This window comes from Callorhinus ursinus, unplaced genomic scaffold (genome assembly GCF_003265705.2).
Source record: "Callorhinus ursinus isolate GAN/ISIS: 27379988/994484 unplaced genomic scaffold, GSC_fseal_2.0 scaffold2, whole genome shotgun sequence".
NCBI lineage: Eukaryota > Metazoa > Chordata > Mammalia > Carnivora > Otariidae > Callorhinus > Callorhinus ursinus.
This window is the reverse complement of record NW_027397064.1, coordinates 36,155,203-36,183,174: the sequence shown is the minus strand read 5'-3', so window position 1 is coordinate 36,183,174 and position 27,972 is coordinate 36,155,203. Positions and strand designations below refer to the sequence as shown.

At 40.4% G+C, this 27,972-nt stretch overlaps 1 protein-coding gene across 7 annotated transcripts in view; it reads right to left on the bottom strand.

Moving 5' to 3' along the window:
• The window catches only part of ANKRD44 (ankyrin repeat domain 44), a 321,875-nt gene that overhangs the window by 239,013 nt on the left and 54,890 nt on the right, over nt 1-27,972 (bottom strand). The window lies entirely within an intron of this gene.

The window sequence follows — 27,972 nt, the reverse complement described above, 5'->3', positions numbered from 1 at the left end:
ACAGCTTCCCCTGGAGGATTATCTGACACATCAATAACATCAGTTCAATAACTCTTCAATAACTTCTCTATGTATTCCAAGACAAAAATGATCAGTGTTCTTCATTACAGTAAACCCATTTGTAAGCTATTGTGTAGTTTATAAATCCTTTGGTAGGAGACCAGCTAGATATATTTTGAAAGAGACTGTTAAGAGCTAGAGGGGATTTTAGAGTCAATCTAAACAGGATGTACATTTGAATCCCCTGGAGAGCCTTTAAAAATACTGATGTCAGGTGCACCCTACGCCAATTAAATCAGAATCTCTATGGATGGTGCCCAGGCACCTATATTTTTTAGAAGGTCCCCTTGGTGATTCCGATAAACAGTGAGGGTAAGAGACCACAGATCTTTCTACAGGTAAGGAAGCAGAGGCCCAGAGCTGTTAAGGGACATTCCTAAAGTCACAGAGGTAATTAATGTCACATATGGCTGGGCCTAGAACCCATGTCTTCAGATTCTTTCTTCTCTATTATATTATCTTCTCTCACAACTCCACTGCTCATACAGAAATTAGATCTCAGCATCTGAGTCTAAAAGGGACCACGGTTTGGACCTACCAGAGACCAGCCATATGACCATCAGTCATTCTGCGGCCTTTCTGCCCAGCAGTGGGCCACTGTGGTGACAACCACATCATCCTGAGAGATGGGAAACACCCTTCCTCGCCATCTTCACCAAAAAAGCAGCATCTAATTCTCCATCTTGTATTAATGGTTGTCTTTATTGCTTCTGCCAACCCCTGTCCTCTGAGATTTCTCTTTAAAAGGAAAAATAACTTCTTCTAAAAAACCTCATTCGGTGATAAATTGAAGTTCTAGCATAGGGACGAACTAAAAGCTTTCACATAAAGAAATGGCTTTGGGGCAACCTCTTTAAAAAGGAATCATTTGCAGACAGGTGGTCTGAAGCTTTGCTTTCAGGGAGAGCTGAACATGGGACTGCAGAAACAGTGCAGGGGCTGGAAAGGAGCCAAGCTCCTCAAATACCGGGTGTCCAACTGCATCCCTGGCCCCCTTCCAAGATTCTGCAAAGGGCAAGCACAATTAGCCCACGTGGGGTTTAGCGAACACCTCCTGATACACACAACTGAAGGTCTGAAAACTCCTGGTGGGCCGTGTCCTCTGCTTGTCCTGCCCGATCCCATGTGTGTGTCTGCTAAACTATTAAAAACAACCAATAAATTGTTTTTGTTCTAATAAAAAGCAATCCTCTTGGGGCAGGAAGAAAAAGATGGCTGACCTGTGAGAAAGAGGTGTCAGAACCAAGAAGAGTTGAAAAAGAACTAGACCAGGGGCCAGAAGACCTCAGGGGCCACTAACTGGCACATATGTTGAGGCAAGTCTATTTCTCAGGGTTCCATTTTCCTCATAGGCAAAGCTGAGATAACACCTGTCCTGACTGCCCCATGGGCTGGTTATGAAGACCAAATAAAGAGATAATTAAATAGAGATAAATTTATATAAAAACATCCTTTAAAAAAATGTACATGGGGACACCTGGGTGGCTCAGTTGATTGAGCCTCTAGTTCTTGATTTTGGCTCAGGTCACGATCTCAGGGTCGTGAGATCCAGCCCTGACTGGGACTCTGTGCTGGGCCCAGAGCCTGCTTAAGATTCTCTTTCCCTCTCCCTCTGCCCCTCCCCCACTGTTCACGCACTCTCTCAAAAAAAAAAAAGATACATAAATGTAGGTATTACTAGGAAGAAAAAAGAAATGAAAAGAAATTTATTATCACCACATGAAAACTCAAGACTTTCAGGAGTACTGTATTCCTAAAAAGATTTGACCATAGAACAATTCAACAATATAATGTCATGATGAACAACCGTGCCTGTGGAGTTACACAGACTCGGAGTCAAATCTTAGCTCTGTCAAGTAACTTCTCTGAGCCTCTGTGTTCTCATCTACACAGTGGGGATCACAGTGGCAAGTCCTCTTAGAGGTCTGAAGAGGTTGACTGAGATAATCGTGTCAAGAGAGATGCCTGGGTGGCTCAGTCGGTTAAGCATCTGCCTTTGGCTCTGGTCATGATCCCAGGGTCCTGAGATCGAGTCCCACCTCAGGTTCTTTGCTCAGCAGGGAGCCTGCTGCTCTCCCTGCTTATACGCGCACTCTCTTGCTCTCTCTCACTCTGACAAATAAGTAAATAAATTCTTTAAAAAAAAAATAATCGTGTAAAGAGATGGTAAGTGCTTCACAAATGGTAACTGTTAGTTACCACTGTCAAGTAATTATTGTTATTGTCACTGCTTCCCCTACCTCTCAGGGTTGTGGTGAATTGTAGGGATCAAATGTGTCAAGTAGGAAGCTGTCCATAGAGGGTCATCATTACTCTACTTGAGTCCCAGCTCTCCCTCTTGACACAACCAGAGGTATTGCTAAGAACCACATTTTCCCTTTCTCACCAAGAGATTTCTTTTTGACCTGGTCCAATTCTTTATAGGCTTTGAGTAATATCAGGTAGACTGTGAGGATTCTGGTTAATCACTCTCCCATTTCAGACACTGATATAGTCATGTTCATCTCTAGGGGCCAGATGGTAAGTCTGTTTTTTCAAGGTAAAAGCAGGAAGCAGTCCCCTTAGAACAAGCTCCACATCCTGTAACTATTTGATACTGTAGCTGAATCAGGGTGATTGGCAGGAACCCAGCTGATCACCAGGATTATCAGACATAAGGGGCAAAGGAAACAAAGAAAAAAAGCTACTTAAGAGAGAAGTTACGTGAATGTGCAACTACATTCCAGAAGTCTCTATGAGTGGCAATTTGTGTCACTGATCCTACCAATGCTTTTATTCAAATAGAGAAAACAGGAAAAAATCACAAGAAGTTAAAGGCAAAAAATATTCACTTAATGTGAAATTTCATATAAATCACATGTAAATACAATACAAATAACATTCTCTTTGGAAATGTCAAAAATATTAGTTAAGTTCTTCGGTCTGTTAAAATTCTACAAGCAATATAGGCTCATGTGTAGAGACTTGGGAAATGCAAATGAGGAAATTTTAAATGAATTAAGATCATCCATAATCAAACCTCCCAGAGATGACATTATTAACACTTTGGTATATATTATTTCATACTTTTTTTTCTGTCTATGTATATATAAAAATAGAAAATTTCCCCCCAAAACAAATTTTAAAACTCTAGCTAAGTAAGTCCGTAAAAAGCACAGAAGGGGCTTAAAGACCTAATGAATTAAATAGTGCTAGCTACTACTTTCTCCTTTTGATCACCATGTAATTAAAGTCTATGAAAACACAGAGCTTGGCATTTAGTGAACACTGATGGGTAATACGTATGAAGCATGCACCTAACGTCCATATACAAATTAACCCCTTTGGTTCTCACAACGGCTTTATGAAGGGGGGACAATTATTGTTCCTAAAAACAAGGCACAGGGAGGTTAGGCAACTTGCCCCAATGTCACACAGTAGGTAAAATGCTTACACTGGGATTAGAACCCAGGCGGTAAGACTCCAGAGGCCAAGTTCTTCACTACCTTGCCTCCCAAACAGAGGTGTAACATTATCACTAGAATTGGAAAAGAGAAACTCCCTTATGCTTACCCATAACTTGGCAGCAAATGTTATATAGTACAGTGACTGCTGAGCTAATCATAAAACTGTCTAATATGCTGAAAATCACAACACACCCCAAAAATGTAGGAAACAGATACTGATTAAAATAAACAGAACTTGCATTTCACAAGCGAAGTTGGAAGGAATATTCTTGGAAGGTGGGATATTGGTGTCAAATGTAGCCAGCCAACAAGCTTTCTTCAAGGATGCGCTGTCTGTGTTTAGGTTTATGACTTAAAGGTTAGACTGCCAAGAATTTTTTAAAAGGTTGATACATCTGTGGCTGCATTTCCCCAGAGCATCATAACCCGCAGTCTTGCCAAAAGTAAATAAAAGGCTTGACTGTCCTCTTTCTTCCTCTGCCTTAAGAATGTCACCATCTGAACTCTGTGGGGAAGAAAGCCACTATGAACTCAGCATTCAGGAGGAGTTTTCTGCGTGGATTGCAATCAAAACTCCTTATTCCATGACCGGGTCCCAGAAGTCTCAAAGGGCAGGCAGCTAGAGGAAGATCCAAACACTCATCCCTTCCAAAGAAGATTTTGAAAAGAAAACCATGTGAGCTAAAAGGGTGTATAATTATTTGTGTCATAGGTACTGTTAACATAGGGGTACAGCCTGGCTTATGACACGTGTAGGTTACCGGAGTAACCAAAGAGAAGTAACATTAAGTAGTTTTGAGACATGTGAGAGGTTTCCAATAGAGAAGGGAGTGTATCAGTCAGGAAAGCTCTAACAACTATACCAAACATCCCCTACATCTCGGTGGTATAGTTCAGTAAGAGTATTTCTTGCTCAGATTCTGGTCCGGTGCAGATCAGGAAAGGGCTGGGCTCCAAGCAGCTATCAGGGGCTCAGGCCTCGTCCTCCAGTGGCTCCATCATCTTCCAGGGAGGGCCCCAGGCTCCTCTTCTGCATCCTGTGCTAACGGTCAACAAACCAGGAGAGAGGACAGGTGACTGAGTTCTGACTACTTTCTGGCCTGGTCCCTATAAAACCCTCCACAGGATCCTTTACTTTGCCTTGCCTGGTTTGTTGACTGTAAACACGGGACCCAAAGGAGGACGCTGAAGCCCTAGAAAATGTCTCCCCCGCCAACTGAAAGAAAGGCTAGACAATGGGCCCAAAAGGAAAAGAATACACGGTTCAATAAAATATAGCATTATGTCTGCCATGAGGAGGAAGGAAACCCATCCAGATTTTGACAGAAATAGACAGGTGTGCCTCTACCTAAGTGACTGGCAGCAGCCGCACTTCCTAGGGGTTAAATTTAATCTGAGCCTGAATCATCAGTTTGGTTCTCAAGTCTTCCCACTCTGAAAACCTCACAAAACAACAAGAAGTACTAATCCAGGCTACCCTTAAGAAACCCAACGCTCAAAGGAGCATATCAGAGGCTGGTAACAAAGCACGAAACTCTGCCTTCATAACCTCATGCAGATCCAACAATATAGGACGTTGTTTGCTTGTGGCAGCCAAGTGGCGAATTCCATTTGATCTGAGCCCTGTATATGCATCTACTATCCTAGCTCCAGTGACATGGTGCATGGGGCTGGGTGCAATCCTAAAAAATGTTTGTCATTCAGAATCTGTCCACAGAGGAGAAGAGGGGCCCCTTAATGTCCGGAATAGGGCCCAGTCCCTCTTAGAAAGAAGCTCCTCTTAAAGGCAGTGAGTCCATCTGATCCGAATGGAAGTGGGTTCATGAGATTCCTTCCCTGGCTCTGTTCCCTACTCACCTTTCCCCTTCCTCTGCATCAGCTTTCCCAGGTAAACAAGAGCAGAGCTTTCTGGCACTTCTCAAAGCACGCCAAGAAGCGATGGAATGTATTGTAGTCCAGTGACAACCAAAATGCGACACCACATTTGTAAAATGTTTTTCAAGAAAGTTCTTTCATACTTGTTATTTTATTTGACCCTCATCTTTTCCCTTCAAGCCAAATGTTCTTGTACAACACTTTTCAATGGTTTGAAGCTTCACTGGCACAAGATACGGTCCCAGTACATTCTACCCTGAACAACTCTGCTATGGTGTACACCCACGTGCTGGGAAGAAAGAGAACAAAATCTGCAATTCCTGACCCTGTCACTTACTAGCTCTAGGAGTCCATTTATGTCCCTCATCTTCTCCGGGACTGTTTCCTCCTGTGTTAAGCAGAACCAATGATGCTTGCCCAGCTTCATCCATTGCTCTTAAAAGGATCCAATGGGATAAAACAGGCAAGAGCATTTCATCATGTGGTGTCATAGCTTCTTTCTGGAAATGATCAGTATGCCTCTCAGATACTGAATGTCTCTAACCAAGGTAGAACGGCTAGAAAATACAAATTCAATTTCATAAATGATAGTATTAAACTAATTGTTGCACTTTTTTCTTCAACCAGTATCTGATGACTTCTACATTGACTTAACAAAGGGAATAAAAAGAAACTGCTTATATTCTCTTTCATATCACAGTTTCTCGCTGTTTGGAAATAACTCAAGTTCAACCACACTCATCTTTGGCCAAAAATAATAATGCAATTAAATGATTCAAAACTGCACACTGTTCAACTGTTCTTTCAGCTTTCTCTCATTGGACGCCACAAAGCTGAAACCGCAGGGGAACATCCTATGGATCATTAGCTGTATTTTTTTCTTTCTATGTTTTCATAACCAAATAATATATAAATATATTCCCATTTCAAACAGTACAAAAATACACAGAGTAAACCCAGAAACTCTAACCGCCTTTACTTGCCTGAGGTAATCAACCTCAATCTGTCTGTTGTGCATCCTGCCTAACTTTTTTCTGCAAATTGACTTTATGTGCATATATACAAAAATCTCGTCATGTTGTTATATAATTGGGATCATACTTTACAAATTGTTCTATAACTTGCTTTCTTGACTTTTTGTAGATTATTCCCACATGGTACATGCCTGTCTACCTCCTTTTTTTTAATAGCATCTGGTTTCTGTTAGGTAAATACCCCAAACTTTACTTGACTCTATTGATGGAAATTTGGTGGTTCCCAATTTCCAAAATTACAAAGCTTTGCTAAACTTTTAAAGTTAAATTGCTCATGGACTCCATTTTATTGCCTCTCTCCAAATTTCACTTGAAACCCACTTAGTTCTTTCTAATATACTCTTCCTCCCTGTGATAAGAAGTAGAAGGCTCTTTTTTTGAAAATAGTGAACTCCACTCAGAGCCCTTTAAAGAAGAGGCTGAAGAGTGTTAGCACTTTAGACTCAAGGCTCTATCTTTCACACTGCATTCCTTATTCATTGTTAAGAGCATTTGTTCAATCAGTCCTCTGTTTTGGGGCACCTGGGTGGCTCAGTTGGTTAAGTGTTTGCCTTCAGCTCAGGTCATGATCTCAGGGTCCTGGGACTGAGCCAGCAGGGAGCCTGCTTCTCCTTCTCCCTCTGCTGCTTCCCCTGCTTGTGTTCTCTCGTGTGCGCTCTCTCTCTCCCTCTGTCAAATAAATAAAATCTTTAAAAAAAAAAATCAGTCCTGTGTTTTACCTGCAGAGAGAATGGACCTCTACCTATGGGCTTTCTGTGTGAAGCATTACAAACTTCAGCCTCCATACACACACACACTCACAATGCTAAGACCAAAGAAAGAGGCACATGTGTAAAAATCTTAGCACACTATAAGGAATTGTCTACCCAGTTAAGCATGGTCTTGGGATATCACTAGAATCTTTTACTAGAGCAAAACTGTCTTCCCTTGGAATTTCCAAATTTTAGTATCTGTTGATTGCCTACTATGTGCTAAGAGGGGATCAAAAGTAAGATCCAACCTCTGCCTTCCAGAAGCTATAAAACAGTTGAGGAGATGAGGATTATATGACTAAAACAATTAACTAACAGTGTAAAGTTGCCTAGCCGTGTAAAATGACTGGTGAGCAAATGAACAGTCCAGGCAGTCAGTGCTCCAGGACGGGCTCTCGGTGGCAGGAACATCAAGCAAGTCATTCTGAACAGGGGCCTCGGTACTGCAGCAGCGGCTTAAAACATGGAGTCAACTCATCGGTGCTATTTGTCATAGGACCATAAAATGTAAGAGACATCGGGACAAATGAACCTGAGCACTTGGTATGTGGAGGACATAATGCTGTCTAAGATGTGAAAACCTGAAAGATGCCACATAGTGGCTCAATATAGACTCTAAACGATGTCCAGAGTCCCACAGCCCCTACCCTTTCTGTAGGCCAAACGGACTGCAAAGCCTTGCTGGAGGGATCAGAATTTAAGTTTTAGGTTCATTTCCCCTCCTGACGGCTGTGTATAAATACATTAAAAAAACCATCACTAAGCATCTACTATGTGCCAGTTGCCTAAATTAAGACCAGATACGTGATCTTCCCCTTGAAAGCATTCACAAATGTCTGGAACTATCTACTCCAACTCCACAGTGTCCTGAACCCACCTCCCCAACTAGTTAGTCAATGGCAGAGCTTGAACTCAAAAAAAGAAGCAACAGGAGAACATATGAAAGGTATGTGTGGGGGAGGGGGAGGCAATAAAGCAGAGGATATTACAGAAGACTTCTTGCTTTAACTTATTCCTATAATGTCGAGGCTTGGTTTGGTCTACACAGCCTAGTAGTTTCTCTTAACTCCATGATCAGAGGTGTTGCTTATGTATCCCTTTTATGGAGCTTCTCAAAACTTTCGATTTTCTTTCTCCATTTATCACAAAAAGCGTCTCAATTGAAGCCTCAAACTGCCAGTCTCTCCCCCCAACAAACTACTAAAAAAAGAAAGGAGGGATGGAATGGAAAGGAAGGAAGGGAGGGAGGGGAGGGAGGGAGGGAAGGAGGGAAAAAGAAGAAAGAAAATTGACGGAACAAAGTGTTCTCTGAACACTTTGGCAGCAGCAGTGGATAGCACAGAGCTGATGAGAGTCAGCAGAGACTCATTTTTAGAGCAAACGTGACTCCTTTAAGTTGCTTGCCATCCACTGTGGGTCTTGAATAATAGCTGACTGTATTATTTTTTTCCCCCAAGAATAGGCCTTTGTTCTCATACAGTGCTGTACTCTTGAATGTTTCAGTACTAGTTACTATGCTTAAAAGAAAGGCACAAAATACTGTATTTGTTCAAAACAAAGAAGGAATCAATTATTAAATCATCTTTTCTAAGAACTCACCAATCTATAAATAAAACATGTTTGGAAAACAAACATTTTCCTGCCTCTGCTGTTTTTCCTTTCACTGGCATGAACTTAAAAGGTACCATTTCAAGCAATACCTTTCTCAAAAAATGAGACTCGCTAACTCATTTGTGTTCAAGCTACTCTGCTAAAATCCTTTTTTTCAGTAACGGGGCTCTCCTCAAGGAAGCATGCGCTGCTTAAAAATACTTGACGGCACTAACGTTCTCACTCGACGCTTCCATTTGCGTCATGCCTTTAATGCTGGTTTCACTTGTGCCCACTGTCCACCTGCACAAACGTGAAACGGACAGCTGATGGACAATTCGTAAATAGCCACAAAGGAGAATTGCATAAAAAGAAACCCGGGGCTTGGTTACACGTCCTAGAGCGCCATTCCCAAAGATGGGAAAGGTCCGACTGTGTTCTTATCTATTTTGTGACAGATTTGGAATTAAATGATCAGATTTCTCCAAAATAATTTCATAATAGAAGATAATGCTTAGTCCCTGACAAAAGTGTCATCCTTGCCAAGTGAGCAGAGTTTATTCCCACTGCCTTCCCTTGTTCACTGCGTAGCAGTAATGCAACGGGATACACCAGCTTCCTCCCTCCTCAGGGCTTCTGCACACACCATGCCCTCTCCCAGAACATCCTACACACCCTTCCCCACCCAGGTAAGTCCAATTCACCTTTCAGATCTGAGTTCAAACGCCCCTTGTGCGGGAGAGTCTTCCCAGCTCGCCCTCCAATCCCCCTGCCTAGATGAGATTCCCTGTCCTGTAGGTTCTTGTAGCTGCCTGTGCTTCTCCCACAGAGCACTTATTACGGTTTGTAGACTAATTACCTTACTGTGGTCCATATTCCATCCCAGACTTAAGTCCTGTCAAGACAGAGCCTATGGCTGTTGTACTCTCTCACTGGATTCTCAGAGTCTAACACAGTGCCCGGCACATAGTAGGCACTCGATTATTTGCTGCTGAATGACTATGTCCTGACACCCTGCCCTAGTAAATGGGGAAGAAGACAAAGAATCTATTCTGAAAACTGCCTGATCAAATGCCTCAACATAGTCCTAGTAAGTTGCCTCTTCTCAGTGAATTTGGTTTGTTATGGTTTGTGCTATAACTGTGGCCCTGATAAAGAACTGGTTTAGCCCTAAGGATAGTAGAATATGATAGAAGGATTAAGTTTCTTGGCATAGTACAGAAAACCCCAAATAGCAATGGCTTGAACAAAATAGATGCATATTTCTCCCTCATAAACAAGGGTCTATAGAAAGTTACCCAGGACTGGTATAGTGCTCTACGGTAATAAGGACCCAGGTTCCATTTATCTTCCTACAAAACTCTCCTCAGCATCTGCTTCACGCTTCTACTTCATGACCCATAATGGCTGTTCAAGTCCAGCCATCTCATCCAATTCCAGGCATGAGGAAAAAAGAACAGATTAAAGAAGGATGATGTTTCCCCTTTCTGAATATTTCATACTTAAGTTCTTTAGCCAGAATGTAGTCACACAGCCATTCCTAGTGTCAAGGGAAGCTAAAAAAGATAATCCTTATTCCAGGAGAAGCGTATATTACTTTTAAAGACAGGAAGTCTAGATAATGGAGGACAATCGGCAGTCTCTGCCACAGATTACAAAAATACTTAGGAGACCCAGTTTGCTGTTCCTGGTAACAGCAAGTGTCTCCTCAAGTGGACATTATCTAAGCAGCCAAGACTCACCGAAAAGGAAAAGGAAACCTGTCTGTTCAACAAGTAATTCGAGCCTTGACATGAGCAAACAAATTAGTATCCATATAAGATAAACCAAGTGGTCATCATCATGTGAATTCTGAAATGTTTTTCATTCTGCTTTGACTTTGTTTTCTAACTTCATAAAACTTTTGCAACATTTACACTATCCCAGAAGGCAAAGTTTCACATTTTATATACCCACCCAATTCTACTGCATACCTTCCTTGCTTTAGTGACCTGTCTTTGGAAGTTTCAATATCTGGATGGATTTCAGGCCCTAAGCAAGAGGGGGAAATGTGACCAGGTGAATACTTGTATAAAAACCAAATGCAGGGGCACCTGGGTGGCTCAGTTGGTTAAGCATCCCACTCTTGATTTCACCTCAGGTCATGATCTCAGAGCTGTGGGATCGAGCCCCATGCTGGGCTCCATGCTCAGCAGGGAGTCTGCTTGAGATTCTTTTTCTCCCTCTCCCTCTGCCCATCCCCCAATGTGTGCGCTCTCTCTCTCTAAAATAAATAAATAAATCTTTTTTTTAAAGTGCAACTGGTCTGATTTTTCTCAAATGGCTTCAATTTGGGTTTTCGGTCAGATGAAGGACTTTTCATTTTTCTGCACATCTCTCAAACCACACTCCCTTATATGCATTTTGGGTCATATGATTTCTACATTTCCTAAAATACCAATGGTTGAATTGTTGGTTATAGAAGAAAACTTACATAGAAATATATAGTCAAGAGGTAAGTCAAACCATGTTGACACCTTCTTTTAAAAAGAAGAGTTGTACCAAGAAATGGACAGAAGACATGAACAGACATTTCTGCAAAGAAGACATCCAAATGGCCAACAGACACATGAAAAAGTGCTCAACATCACTCGGCATCAGGGAAATCCAAATCAAAACCTCAATGAGATACCACCTCACACCAGTCAGAATGGCTAAAATTAATGTCAGGAAATGACAGATGTTGGCAGGGATGCGGAGAAAGGGGAACCCTCCTACCCTGTTGGTGGGAATGCAAGTTAGTGCAGCCACTCTGGAAAACAGTATGGAGGTTCCTCAAAAAGTTGAAAATAGAGCTACCCTACAACCCAGCAATTGCACTACTGGGCATTTACCCCAAAGATACAAATGTAGGGATCCACAGGGGCACATGCACCCTGATGTTTATAGCAGCAATGTCCACAATAGCCAAACTGTGGAAAGAGCCTAGATGTCCATCGACAGATGAATGGATAAAGAAGATGTGGTATATATGTATACACATACACACACACACACACACACACACACACACACACACACACACAATGGAATATTATGCAGCCATCAAAAAGTGAAATCTTGCCATTTGCAACCATACAGATGGAACTACAGGGTATTATGCTAAGCGAAATAAGTCAATCAGAGAAAGACAATTATCATATGATCTCACTGATATGTGGAATCTGACAAACAAGGCAAAGGATCACAGGGGAAGGGAGGGGAAAAATGAAACAAGATGAAACCAGAGAGGAAGACAAACCGTAAGAGACTCTTAATCTCAGGAAACAAACTGAGTGTTGCTGGAGTGGTGGGGGGTGGGAGGGATGGGGTGGCTGGGTGATGGACACTGGGGAGGGTATGTGCTATGGTGAGCACTGTGAATTGTGTAAGACTGATGAATCACAGACCTGTACCCCTAAGACAAATAATACATTATATGTTAATAAAAAGAAATAAAAGAAGAAGAGTTGTTCAGGCTTCAACCACTAAGCTCCTGGCATTTCTGGATCAAAAGGAAGAGCTGGGTAAGAAGCAAGATGGAATTCCTGAACACTGTGTTACACACAGCAACCAACCTAGTGACACTAGTGACGGTTGTTGGAAGCTTAAAGGAAACCTCCACAAAACTGCTGGAAATGCTACTTCACTTGTTTCTAGCAAGTCTTTAGTTGAGGGTGATTGTGCTTTATGCCCAGTTTAGATTTAGTGTGGCTACAGGACTCCTGAAGTAAGTTTTTCTGATTAACCACAGCAGCATGTGGTAATGTTTTACTGTGGATAAGAGTCATCTCAGAGAGATCCAGGGGCTTGGTATACTACATAATAACCATATCTCATAATTTTATGGCCCATTCTCCACCCACCCCACCCCCACTGAAACACACCCATCCTCTCTTAAAAGTAATTGTCTGCTCTTTGCAGTCAGGAAATTCTACAACAAGCTAAACTGTGATCAAAGGCCTCCCCACCTAGCTTTCCCCAGATACACAATCCACAGCTGGCAAAGACTCAGAAGCATCCTATTGACCATGAATAAATTTAATTTTTGGACTAGAGGTACATAAAACCTTATTATGCAGCTCACAGTGATCATGCATTTGAAGATTATTCCTCCTTTCCAGGGCAAATTTTCTTTCTGAATCTTAGTCCTCTATCTGAAGTGTACCAAGACATCAGATCTGAAAAATTAAAGGTGAATTTCCCACAGCCAGAGCAGATGTTCAGAAAATCTAATGTCTTCAAAGAAGAAAAGGAAAAAGAATTAAATTTGTCAAAGTGTGAGGATGCTAATAGGCATTACACTCACACACAGGTGCATATACATATACACACACAAAGGGCTTAGTAGTCAAATGAGCTTGGGAAACACTGATTAAAAAATGAAAAAAGGGGGCACCTGGGTGGCTCAGTCATTAAGCGTCTGCCTTCGGCTCAGGTCATGAGCCCAGGGTCCTGGGATTGAGCCCCGCATCGGGCTCCCTGCTTGGCGGGGAGCCTGCTTCTCCCTCTCCTGCTCCCCCTGCTTGTGTTCCCTCTCTCACTGTGTCTCTCTCTGTCAAATAAATAAAATTAAAAAAAAAAAAAGAAAAAGGTCTCTTTCTTGCAGAACTTCTCAGAGCCTTTAATATTGCCAATATGCATTATGGATCTACAAGAGGGGCACAGTAGACAGATTTTCTACCTGAACCCTTGTTTACGAGAGTGTCTTCCATGGCAAGTGCTCTGTAGAGTACACGTAACAAAATGCTGAACTGCAAAGAAATACATCAAAATTAAATAGAGCTATCTCTGGGTACTGAAGTTTATGAGTAATTTTAAATCTCTGTGTTTCCAAATCCTCTATAATGATTTTATATTGCTTTTATCATCTGAAAGAAGTTAAAGATGATAAAATTAAATTAAAATAATATTTGGATCTATATTATTTTAATATTTTTAAGAATCAGAAGTAACTGAAGATGAGATTTTTCTTTCTCATAAAAAATAGAGGTATTTATTTTTTTAAAGATTTACTGTATGCCTCTAGTATGCCAGGCTCTGATATTAATATGAGTAATAAAAAGGAAGATTTTGATGATTTACTACAAAGTGCCAGTGGCCTAAAAGAGGAAAAGAAACTTTAGAGATTCTCCTGCTACTAATATATAAACTAAAGCCTGCCAACATTATAAAAATACTTGCATAAATAAGTAAATAAATAAAAATACTTGTACAATGTTAACCTCAAAAATACATATTTAAGCTTTTGTGTTTTTCCTCCCCTAATCATTTAAAAGGTCTCTTTTTAGGTTTAACTTCTTATCTTTTTTTTTTTTAATTTTATTTATTTATTTGACAGAGAGAGAGAGAGCACAAGCAGGAGGAACGGCAGGCAGAGGAGAGGAAGAAGCAGGTTCCCCACTGAGCAGAGAGCCCAACATGGGGCTCGATCCCAGCACCCTGAGATCATGACCTGAGCCAAAGGCAGACTCCCAACCGACTGAGCCACCCAGGTGCCCCACTTTTTGATTTATCTTTTAATAGTGCCCTATATATAAAAACTTGCTGGGGTGCATTGTAAACAAAATTTTATGGATAGATTTTTAAACCCTATCATTCATTCTTTTATCCATTTATTGAATGCCTATTATATGCCATGAAATGTGTGATTATTTTTGGAGAAGTCCGTAAAAGAAGATTCTTCTTCATGACCAGTTATTTTAGTAGCTAATTATCTAAATAAATTTAATACTATTTATAAAATAATAAAGAAAATAATCAGCATAGAAAAACTAAAGTTGTAACAGATCTATTGCAGCCAATGTTTTATGATATGATATGATGTGTTGCTTTGTCTTACTTGATCTCAGTTTGAAAATCATCCTAACTTGGACTATCCAAAAAAGTAAAAGCAATTTTTTTTAAAGATTTTATTTATGTATTTGACAGAAAGAGACATAGCGAGAGAGGGAACACAAGCAGGGGGAGTGGAGAGGGAGAAGCAGGCTCCCTGCCCAGCAGGGAGCCCGATGCGGGGCTCGATCCCAGGACCCTGAGATCATGACCTGAGCCGAAGGCAGACGCTTAATGACTGAGCCACCCAGGTGCCCCGTTAAAGCAATTTAATTCTGGCCAAAAGAAAAACTTTTCAGGATGCTTAATCCTCAGGCGTCCTACATGTCCAGTTATACCAGGTTTCTCAAAAGAAGACAGGAGGAGCCAAGCATCAAAGTCCATCTTTAGCAATTCCACAAACCACTTGCATGCTAAGGCATTTCTGTCCCCAGTTACAACCACAGTGATGAAACTGAACTGGCAAGGCCACCTCTCCGTATTCTCCAGGAACAAAAGAGCTCTTCTTCTAACCCCGGCAGGCGGTTCTCCCCACTGAATATGCTCAGACACCTCTGGGAATGGCCCCCTTACTTTCAGCTGGAGGGAAGGTCAAGAATGGTCAACAGGATCCTCTAATTCAGGCAGAGTTTGGGATTTGATTCACTTATCAAGAGAGGCAAAGGAAGCTTCTATTTACCTCATCACCCAAGATGAGACCAGAACATCTCATAGTCCCCGTAACTCAAACGGGAGAAACCCAAGGAAATTATGTCAGCTGAAAGCCCCACCGTCACACTTCTCAATCCACTAGGCTAACCACAGCCAGATGTAAGGGCCACAAATAGGTACAAGTGCCTTTGCTTCCAGACCTGAGTAAAGAAGGTTTTTGTGACTAGCCAAATAAGCAGCTAACTTATTTGCTTAGGGAAATTATATCACCCTGCTCTAATTACAGCTCTGATTTTCTAGAAAATGTTGAGATTTGTCAATTTCACTGAGCAAGCGTTCGAATGACTAAAGTGGGCCCATAAAACTATATTAGAAAAGCTCTTTATGTAGAGGAAGAAATTTCCACAAATCAAACCAAAGCAAAACAAAAATAAATGAAGTCTACTGTTTTTTAGTATTTACTGTACACATATGTTCACCAAATACGCAATATGTTTCTAGTTCACACTGCTGAATTTGTCTTAGGATGTCACTGTTCCAGCCTATAGCAGCAAGGAAGACTGTGAGCCTAGCTCAAAAGAATTCCTAGGCAACCTAAGAAATAAGAAACCCAGTGCCACAGAAGTATGGCTTTAAGACAAGAAATAATCATAATTTGTTTCATAAGGAAGAGAAACTTGGGCCTGAACTTTAAGCTTTGTAATTGAATCAGTGTGAGTAAGTTCAAGTTAGTTGGACCTTCCTAAAACGAACATTTTGAAACATAAGTGAAGGCCAAAGAAACATACAAAGGAAATATAGGAGAAATGTGTGGGCCCAAAACAAGGGAATTGAGAAATAGACAGCATTGCAGTGCCTGGCTGGCTCAGTCGGTAAAGCATGCAATTTTTGATCTCGGGGTTGTAAATTTGAGCCCCACGTTGGGTGTAGAGATTACTTAAAAATAAAATCTTTAAAAAAAAATTGGCAGGGCGCCTGGGTGGCTTAGTTAAGCGTCTGCCTTCGGCTCGAGCCATGATCCCAGGGTCCTAGGATCGAGTCCCACATCAGGCTCCCTGCTCAGTGGGGAGTCTGCTACTCCCTCTCCCACTCCCCCTGCTTGTGTTCCTGCTCTCGCTGTGTGTCTCTCTCTGTCAAATAAATAAATAAAATCTTTTAAATAAATAAATAAATAAATAAATAAATAAATAAATAAATAAATAAATAAAATTTTCCAGTTTCCTAACAGCTCATGTCAACAGTCACACACAAAGAATCATTTTTTAAAAGCTTGGACAAGACTCTCTTAAGCAAGTATCCACAGTGTAATGGGAAAACGGAGATTAAGCTATACATCACAGAATACAACGGCATTAGAGGAAAATCATTTCCCACTCTCCTGCTTATTTAGCAAATAGGAAGGATGTATCAGCCCCTGGACTGGCGACTAAGCAGCACGTAGTAATTTTTGTTTACTCTCCTGTCTTTCTGAAGGATTTAGAATGTTTATACTATTTTTTGCTAGTAATCATTTCTATTCATTGTCACCAAGCAGATGTGAGGATAGAGTTGGGACAGAATACCACATGTGTCTTGTGTCAGGTGAAACTCTTGCTGAAGAGAGAGGGAAATGGAAGATGGGGGAAATTACATTTACAAAAATGATTTGTTGTTCACTTCCTACCCTCAACAAATCTAACTAATGCCATGCTTTGATTTGATGATTTTTTTTTTTTTAAAGAGAGACAACTCCACATCTCAAGCAGTGATGCTAATCACGAAGGAAAAAAAGTAGGGACAGGGAAGGGTGAGTATTTTGGATTCTCTGCCCACCCCCCATGCTCCATTCCTAATGGTCTGTTCTGTCCGCAAACCAGAAAATGACATCAGGAACATGGGCACAATACGGCCCCATGAGCCCTGGTAAGGCCAGGCTTTGATGAAGGAGCTACAAGAGATGGGGCGCAAGAGGAGAGTCCAGCTATAATCCCACAAATAACTATGCCCTGCCACATAACCTCTACATTTGCAAATGATTCTGCCCAGACATCCCTGCAAAGCGGGCTTCCACTCCCAGGCCCCAGCTTATACTGCAATAGTCTCCCCAAATACAACCCTCTTCGGTCCTCCCCTGTTGTAGCCACATCCCTCTTGTGTCCCTGCCAGATCGGTTTCCTGACATCCACGTGTTCTACAGCTCAAACACCTACAGCAGTTCGCCAGGGTCAGGTGTTACTCCATTTCATCCTCACTACAATGCTACGACTTCTGTACAACATTGTCATTCTTCCCATTTCACAGATGAAGCTGAGGCACAGAGTGGTGTAGTAATTTTACCCAAGATTACACAGCTAGGAAGTAGCAGGGCCAGAACTGGAACCTAGGTGGTCCAACTCCAAACCCAATGCTTGCAAGCCCCATGTTTTACATCAACAGAATGAAATTTAAACTCTCCAGCCCAGCCATCCAGTATCTCTGCATCTTTTCCGTCTTCTTTTCCCTCCCTTCCCCTCTGCTCCTTCCTTACTACTGGGCACAGTGCCGTTCACAATGCAGTCCTTGCAATGAATAGGTGTTGACTGAAGGAGCATCCAAGCTAATGAATGAATGGTCAGTTTTTATCCCATTCAAGCATGGTCCTCCTTATTTTCAGTGCCATTGGGGGAAAAAATGGTTTCAGCTGCTGCTTAGGAAGTCTAATCTCCGAACATGACGCTAGGAAACAAAAAAATCACACAAGAACTTGTTAGGTTAATTATTCTTCTCCTTACTGTCAGTAAGGGCTTCCAAGGCCCTGACATATCTGCATCCCAGATGTGTTACAAGCACATGGCAGCGGGGCGGTGCGTGGGGGGTTGGGGGTATTGAAGTATGGCTCCTCAATCCAGGAAACAAATTCCTTACAATATGCCATTTTATTCCTTGAAAGAAAATTTGGCAAACCTATCATCGGGCAATCATATTGGCAGAGGTTCTGGGTACCTACAGCAAAATCAATTTCTTTACATAAATTAGGTTTTGTCTGGTGGCAACAAGTGGGATAAAGTAAAAACCCACCCTTAATTCATATAGTGCTTTACAGAGTACAAATCGCTTACACATAACCTCCAACCTAACCGCCACAGCAATGTTCTAAGGTCGGTTTTGTTTTGTTTTGTTTTTTGTTTTTTGTTTTTTGGTTTTGTTGTGTTCTAAGGTCTTATTATTAGCCCCATTTGGCCGATGAGGGAACTGATGTGCAAAAATGATGAGTAATTTACCTAAAACCACACAAGAGTGAAGACAAGAGCCCGAGTCTCCTCTCCTCACATCCAACCCAAGGGTCCTAGCTGCGAGAACGATTATTTTCTCAGACTTTTGCCCCCACACACAGCCTCTTCCATGGTAAAGAAAGTTCTGCCCAACTCTGACCAAGAGTACCAGCTGAGGAATGGAGGTGCCCACCAAGAACGGAGAAGTGGCTAGCCACAGGGTCCTCTGTTGAGGTTTCTGTGGGCTTGAGACATTCGCTCTGTCAACTGTAATGGTTCTGGACAAGGCCCTTCCCTCCTTATCATCCTCCTTCCCACTTCCCCACTCCCAAATACCGGAACAACCCAGAGGCAGAGGAGAAAGAAGTAACTATATCCATACTTGTCCCTCCTGGCTTCCTGCCCAATGTTGCTACAGGGACAGAGAGCGGAGCCTAATTACCTTTAATCCTGAGGTGACTGGAAGGATCAATTTCAAGTGTCCATTTGTAGGGTGTTTTGGGGCGTGATTAACATTTAAATGGGTGAACTTTGGGTAAAACAAGCAATGGTGGGCCTCATCCAATCAGTCATAAGGCCTAAATAGAACAAAAAGACCAGGAGTCTCCTCAAGCAAGGAGGAATTCTCCAGCAGACTCCCTTGGGACTGCACCCACACCTGTTCCAGTGAGAATTGCATCAGCTCTCCTGGGCCTCTAGCCTGTCAGCCCATCAGCCCACACTGCAGATTTTGGACTTCCCAGCTTCCACAATCATGTGAACCAGTTCCACAAAATAATTATTGTGTGTGTGTATATATATATAATCTCCTACTGGTTTTATTTCTCTGGAGAACCCTAATACAAGGTCCGATCTGCAATGGTGGAATAGTGTGGGAGCAAATCTTTCCTATAGATGAAGAAGGATCTCTGGGGAGATGAAAAGGAGGGACTCAAAGCAGAGGTAGCATGTGGTGTCCATGTGGAGATACGTAATGAAGTACATGCACTTTGGGGAATGATGGCGGGATTGCTGCAGCTGAGTAAAAATTTTGCTTAGGGAAAACTAACATTTTTAACTATACAGAGAGGAAGAGTTATTGTTCTTGAAAATTCTGTGATATGTAAGAAAAATGTGGTATAGATCTCACTTTGGTTATGAAAATCCCACTAGGAAATACATTTGACAAGTACTTTCTATCAATTTAACCTTCTTGAAATAGGGCAAGATTCACATCACAAAAGAGCAAGACCTTTCCAATTTTGCTGTACATACAGGAGAATCTGGTGGCCACCAGTGTGCTTTCATTCAGACAGTACTCTGGAGAGGAGCAAGTTTTTCTGACAGTGCAAAGGAAAAATACAACTTCCTATTTATTTTAGATATGTAATTTCAGCAAACACATCCATTAAAACACAAAATCTCTTCATCAGCTGCACTAAAGTTTATTTTTAAACAGATATTCAAAATATTTGAGCCATAATCCTACCACAGCTGCAGCCAGAGCATCAATTGTAGAGTTACAGATTTATATTCAGTCTCACCAAAATGTCTACATCACTACACTATTTATTTGGGGAATATTTTTCATGTTGATAATTAAAAGCATACAGGTCCATCTACATTTCACTTTTATGATCAAAGTTCTCAAAAAAGTTTCTAGGCTCAAAATACATAAGACAGTTATTAACTAAGGTTAAAATTTGGAAGTATTATTTCTATAATGAAAATCTTACGTCTAAGGTGAAAGACTAATAGGAGAGCACTGACTTATTCCAGAAATTTTAATCAACTCATGAAAAACAGTATCTTTTGACGACATAATTTTAAAATTAGTACATCAGACAATGACAATTAACCTTAACTTATCTATCAGTTTGGACTTCAGCTACAAATAGCAGAATAGACTATTAAAATGTGCCTAAGCAATTTGGACACTTTCTCTCTTACAATCTCTCGAGGTAGGTGATTCTAGCCTGGGTAGTTCAGCAACTAGATAGTTCAGTGGCTCAGTGAAGTCATCTCACAACCAGGCTCTTTCCGACTTTCCTTGGTTATTGGCGGCTACCCCCTATGATTGCAAAATGGCTGCCACAGTTCTAAAGAACATACCCTCACACAACAATGTCCAAAGCAGGAAAGGTAGAGCAAGGAGAGGTGAGATATACAAATATCTCTGTACCTCTCTTTTCTTTATAAAGGAGGAGTATCTTTCCCAGAAGCCCCTTGCGGACTTTCCAATTAATCTCATGCACCAAAACAAAGTCACATGACCACTTTTTTTAAACCAATTTGTGCCAAGTGGGAATAGGACTGCCATGGATAGCAAAAAAGTCTTCATTCACCCCCTAAGGCTGAACATATTGCAGCTGGATGCCTGAACAAAACTGGATTCTGTTAAGAAGGAAGATAGTAGGGTGGGCAGTCAAGAGTGCCTCCCGAATATGGGTAAAGAATAATAGCTTATATTGTTGAGTACTTTTCGTACCAGGCACCTCACTATGCATTTTAAAAAAACATTTTTTTTATTTGACTATAGTTGACATACGATGGTAGTTTCAGGTGTGTAACATAGTGAGTCTACAATTTTAAACATTATGCTCTGCTCACCACAAGTGTAACTACCATCTGTCACCATACACTATTGCAATATCATTGACTATAGTCCTTATACCGTGCCTTTTATTCTCATGACCTATTCACTCTGTATCTCACTGTATCTCCCACTCCCCGTCACCTGTTTTGCCTGTTCTCCCACCCCTCACCCCTCTGGCAACCATCAGTTTGTTCTCTGGGTTTACCAGTCTAATTCTGCTTTTTGTTTGTTTATTCATTTGGGGGTTTCTTTAGATTCCACTTATAAGTGAAATCATATGGTATTTGTCTTTTTCAGTCTGACTTACTTCACTTATCATACTCTTTAGGTCCATCAGTCTTGTTGCAAATGGCATGATCTCATCCCTTTTATGGCTGCATGATATTCCATTTTATACACACACACACACACACACACACACACATACACACACACACACACACCAATCTTCCTTATCCATTCACCTATCAATGGACTCCTAGGGTGCTTCCATATTGTAAATAATGCTTCCATAAACACAGAGATGCATATATCCTTTCAAATTTATGTTTTCATTTTCTTTGGGTAAATAAATGGAATTATTGGATCATATGGTATTTCTATTTTTAAGTTTTTGAGGAACCCCCCCACATTATCTCCCACATGCATTATTATCTCTATTTTTCAGATGAGGAAACCGAAGTCCAGAGTGGTCATATAGTTTCTCCAGGGTCCACACCTGGTAAGTGATAGAAATAGGATTTTAAATCCAGACAGTCTGATGCCAAAATCAGCAAAGATTTGGCTTGGATGGCTACAAAAATTTAAAAGCAGAAAAGACAACTAAGGTGCCTAGAAAATTCATTTTGGGAAGTAAGCTAGTAAAAGGAGAAAAGTTGTAAAGCCCTTCATATTCCAAATGAAAAACATTTTATTCCACTCATCTCAGTATTTTGCTAAGAAGGAAGGAAAATTATTCCAGGTATAACAAACTGTATAATGCTCCTTTTAAAATATATTTTATTTATTGCTAGAATGTTGTTTAATGTTTTAAAATTCACATATATTACCAACACCATAATAAAACTGTTTATTTCTTGATGATCTTTTCACATATTCCATTATAATATATGTATATACATTTCACTATGCTTTCTCCCAAACCTTTTTGTTTCCCTTTGCTTCCTGAGTATCATTTGGGATAGCTAAAAAATATTCCAATTTTATTTGTCCATTGTTGGCCACCTACATTCTAATTTTTCACTATCAGAAATAACAACACAATAAATGTCTGTTTTTTCTTACAGCTTTTTTTTTCTTTAGAATAAATTCCAAGGAGCCAGGTGACTGAGTCAAAGGGTCTGATTTTTTGCATCCACTACCAATGTGCTTTCCAAAGAACCAAGCTGTTAACATTGCTGCCAGAAATGTAAGAATATACCCCTTTTATTAAGTCAGATCAGCTTTGGTTTGCTTTTATTTATATTAATTTAATAGCCATAAAATGGTTTCTCATTATTTTTTTGACCTTCATTTCTTTGATTTGGAGCAAAGCATTTCTCTACTGGCATGTTTGCAAGTTATTTCCTCCTGTGAAAAATCTGTTCCTATTCTTTGCCCATTAATCTTTCTGGGTCTTAGTGCTCTTGTGATTCACATATTTCAAAACAAAGTTGGCTTAATTTCATTTGTGCAAACTGCATGCAGACTAACTGACTGGTTCGTCTAGACTTACAGTGGGGTGGACCCAAATTCCTGCCCATTTCCCAAACCTCCTAGATTTCAACAACTGGGGCATAAATGTCAATCTTAGCTATAAAAATGTGAACAAGAATGTTTCCACTGCTCAATTTTTTCCTCAAAATACACTTTCAGATCCCTGTACTCAAAATTCTAAGAGTAATGTTAACATTTATACATTGGTCCTTGTTTTCATGGTCAACTATACTCTGGAAGACAAAGGATTATTCTTTCAGTATGGGACAATAGCTATTATAAGATTTCTTTTGTGTTTTTATCCTGAAATTGCTAGGCAGGTACAAAATCAGAGGCGAAAAATAATATCTTCAGACTTTGTTTTCCTTAAGTAGAAAAAAAAAAGCTCCTCAAAACAACATACACAATAAAACTCTTCAATCTTTCAGCAAAAAAGAAAAGGCATAAGGCACATTGTTATACACACTTTTTCTAGATTCTGCCACTCCGCCTCTCATCTCCTCTGTTCTCCAAATGTTTAGTCACAAACCAGAATCCCTAAGAGGGCCTTTTAAAAATATTGATTCCTAGTGGGCGGAGCAAGATGGCAGAGGAGGAGGAGACCTGGATTTCGTTTGGTCTCTGGAATTCAGCTGAATAGGGATCAAACCATTCTGAACACCTACGAACTCAACAGGAGATCGAAGATAAGAATAGTAACAACACTCTGAACAGAAAAGCGACCACTTTCTGGAAGTCATCTGCCATCCCTTCATTGTATCAACCCTTATTTTGTACATATATAAGTCTTTCTTCCTTTAAAATTTTAGCGGCACTTTCTTCTAACAGACCAAAATATGCCCAAAAGCTAGTGTGTGGCACTGATCTATGCACTAGCCTGATCATATTTGATCATATTCTGGTTTTGTTTTGTTTTGTTCTGTTTTTGTTTGTTTTTATCTTTTTCTTTTTCCTTTTTTTTTTTTCTCTTCTTTCTTTCCCTTTCTTGTCCCCTGGTTTCAGGTCTTTTCTGATTTGTATAGAGTATATTTGCTGGGGACGTTGTTAACCTGTTAGCATTCTGTTCTCTCATTCATCTGTTCTCCTCTGGACAAAATGACAAGACAAACAAAATGACCTCAGCAAAAAGAACAAGAGGTAGTACCGTCTGCCAGGGACCTACTCAATACTGACATTAGTACAATGTCAGACCTAGAGTTCAGAATCATGACTTTAAAGATACTAGCTGGGCTTGAAAAAAGTGTGGAAGTTATTAGAGAAACCCTTTCTGGAGAAATAAAAGAACTAAAATCTAACCAAGTCGAAATCAAAAAGGCTATTAATGAGGTGCAATCAAAAATGGGGGCACTAACTGCTAGGATAAATGAGCCAGAAGAAAGAATCAGTGATATAGAAGACCAAATGATGGAAAATAAAGAGGCTGAGAAAAAGAGAGATAAACAACTACAGGATCACGAGGGCAGAATTCGAGAGATAAGCGATATGATAAGACGAAACAATATTAGAATAATTGGGATCCCAGAAGAAGAAGAAAGAGAGAGAGGGGCAGGAGGTATATTGGAGCAAATAATAGCAGAGAACTTCCCTAATGTGGGGAAGGAAACAGGCATCCAAATCCAGGAGGCACAGAGAACCCCTCTCAAAATCAATAAAAATAGGTCAACACTCCGACATCTAATAGTAAAACTTACGAGTCTCAGAGACAAAGAGAAAATCCTGAAAGCAGCTCGGGAGAAGAGATATGTAACCTACAATGGTAGAAACATTAGATTGGCAACAGACCTATCCACAGAGACCTGGCAGGCCAGAAAGGACTGGCATGATATCTTCAGAGCACTAAATGAGAAAAATATGCAGCCAAGAATACTATATCCAGCTAGGCTATCATTGAAAATAGAAGGAGAGATAAAAAGCTTCCAGGACAAACAAAAACTAAAGGAATTTGCAAACACAAAACCAGCCCTACAAGAAATATTGAAAGAGGTCCTCTAAGCAAAAAGAGAGCCTAAAAGCAGCACAGATCAGAAAGGAACACAGACAATATACAGTAACAGTCACCTTACAGGCAATACAATGGCACTAAATTCATGCCTTTCAATAGTTACACTGAATGTAAATGGGCTAAATGCCCCAATCAAAAGACACAGGCTATCAGATTGGATTAAAAAACAAGACCCATCCATATGCTGTCTGCAAGAGACTCATTTTAGACCCAAAGACACCCCCAGATTGAAAGTGAGGGGGTGGAAAACCACTGACCATGCTAATGGACACCAAAAAAAAGCTGGGGTGACAATCCTTATATCAGACAAATTAGATTTTAAAACAAAGACTGTAATAAGAGATGAAGAAGGACACTATATCCTACTTAAAGGGTCTATCCAACAAGAAGATCTAACAATTGTAAATATCTATGCCCCTAACGTGGGAGCAATTATATAAGGCAATTAATAACAAAAGCAAAGAAACACATTGCCAACAATCCAATAATAGTGGGGGACTTTAACACCCCCCTGACTGAAATGGACAGATCATCTAAGGAAAAGATCAACAAGGAAATAAAGACTTTAAATGAAACACTGGACCAAATGGACTTTACAGACATATTCAGAACATTCCATCCCAAAGCAACAGAATACACATTCTTCTCTAGTGCCCATGGAACATTCTCCAGAATTGATCACATCCTAGGTCACAAATCAGGTCTCAACCGGTACCAAAAGACTGGGATTATTCCCTGCATATTTTCAGACCACAATGCTTTGAAACTAGAACTCAATCACAAGAGGAAAGTCGGAAAGAACTCAAATACATGGAGGCTAAAGAGCATCCTACTAAAGAATGAATGGGTCAACCAGGAAATTAAAGAAGAATTAAAAAAATTCATGGAAACCAATGAAAATGAAAACACAACTGTTCAAAATCTTTGGGATACAGCAAAGGCAGTCCTAAGAGGAAAGTATATAGCAATACAAGCCTTTCTCAAGAAACGAGAAAGGTCTCAAATACACAACCTAACCATACACCTAAAGGAGTTGGAGAAAGAACAGCAAATACAGCCTAAACCCAGCAGGAGAAGAGAAATAGTAAAGATCCGAGCAGAAATCAATGAAATAGAAACCAAAAGAACAGTAGAACAGATCAACGAAACTAGGAGCTGGTTCTTTGAAAGAATTAACAAGATTGATAAACCCCTGGCCAGACTTATCAAAAAGAAAAGAGAAATGACCCAAATCAACAAAATCATGAATGAAAGAGGAGAGATCACAACCAACACCGAAGAAATACAAACAATTATAAGAACATATTAGGAGCAACTCTATGCCAGCAAATTAGATAACCTGGAAGAAATGGGTGCGTTCCTAGAGATGTATCAACTACCAAAATTGAACCAGGAAGAAATAGAAAACCTGAACAGACCTATAACCACTAAGGAAATTGAAACAGTCATCAAAAATCTTTTAAGAAACAAAAGCCCAGGGCCAGATGGCTTCCCAGGGGAATTCTATCAGACATTTAAAGAAGAATTAATACCTATTCTCCTGAAACTGCTCCAAAAAATAGAAATGGAAGGAAAACTTCCAAACTCATTTTATGAGGCCACCATTACCTTCATCCCAAAACCAGACAAAGACCCCATCAAAAAGGAGAATTACAGACCAATATCCTTGATGAACATGGATGCAAAAATTCTCACCAAAATACTAGCCAATAGGATCCAACAGTACATTAAAAGGATTATTCACCATGACCAAGTGGGATTTATCCCTGGGCTGCAAGGCTGGTTCAACATATGCAAATCAATCAATGTGATACAATACGTTAACAAAAGAAAGAACAAGAATCATATGATCCTCTCAATAGATGCAGAAAAAGCATTTGACAAAGTACAGCATCCTTTCCTGATCAAAACTCTTCAGAGTATAGGGATAGAGGGTACCTACCTCAATATCATAAAAGCCATCTATGAAAAACCGACAGCGAATATCATTCTCAATGGGGAAAAGCTGAAAGCTTTTCCCCTAAGGTCAGGAACGCGGCAGGGATGTCCACTCTCACCACTGCTATTCAACATAATATTAGAAGTCCTAGCCACAGCAATCAGACAACAAAAGGAAATCAAAGGCATCCAAACTGGCAAAGAGGAAGTCAAACTCTCACTCTTTGCAGATGATATGATACTGTATGTGGAAAACCCAAAAGACTCCACCCCAAAACTGCTAGAACTCATACAGGAATTCAATAAAGTAGCAGGATACAAAATCAATGCACAGCAATCAGTGGCATTCCTAGACACCAACAACAAGACAGAAGAGAGACAAATCAAGGAGTCGATCCCATTTACAACTGCACCCAAAACCATAAGATACCTAGGAATAAATTTAACCAAAGAGGCAAAGGATCTGTACTCAGAAAACTATAAAATACTCATGAAAGAAATTGAAGAAGACACAAAGAAATGATAAAACGTTCCATGCTCATGGATCGGAAGAACAAATGTTGTGAAGATGTCAGTGCTACCTAGAGCAATCTACACATTCAATGCAATCCCCATCAAAATACCATCCACCTTTTTCAAAGAAATGGAACAAATAATCCTAAAATTTGTATGGAACCAGAAGAGACCCCGAATAGCCAGAGGAATATTGAAAAAGAAAAGCAAAGCCAGCGGCATCACAATTCCGGACTTCCAGCTCTATTACAAAGCTGTCAACATCAAGACAGTATGGTACTGGCACAAAAACAGACCCATAGATCAATGGAACAGAATAGAGAGCCCAGAAATGGACCCTCAACTCTATGGTCAACTCATCTTTGACAAAGCAGGAAAGAATGTCCAATGGAAAAAAGACAGTCTCTTCAACAAATGGTGTTGGGAAAATTGGACAGCCACATGCAGAAGAATGAAACTGGACCATTTCCTTACACCACACACAAAAACAGACTCCAAATGGTTGAAAGACCTAAACGTGAGACAGGAGTCCATCAAAATCCTAAAGGAGAACACAGGCAGCAACCTCTTCGACCTCAGCCGCAGCAACTTCTTCCTAGAAACATCGCCAAAGGCAAGGGAAGCCAGGGCAAAAATGAACCATTGGGATTTCATCAAGATAAAAAGCTTCTGCACAGCAAAAGAAACAGTCCACAAAACCAAAAGACAACCGACAGAATGGGAGAAAATATTTGCAAATGACATATCAGATAAAGGGC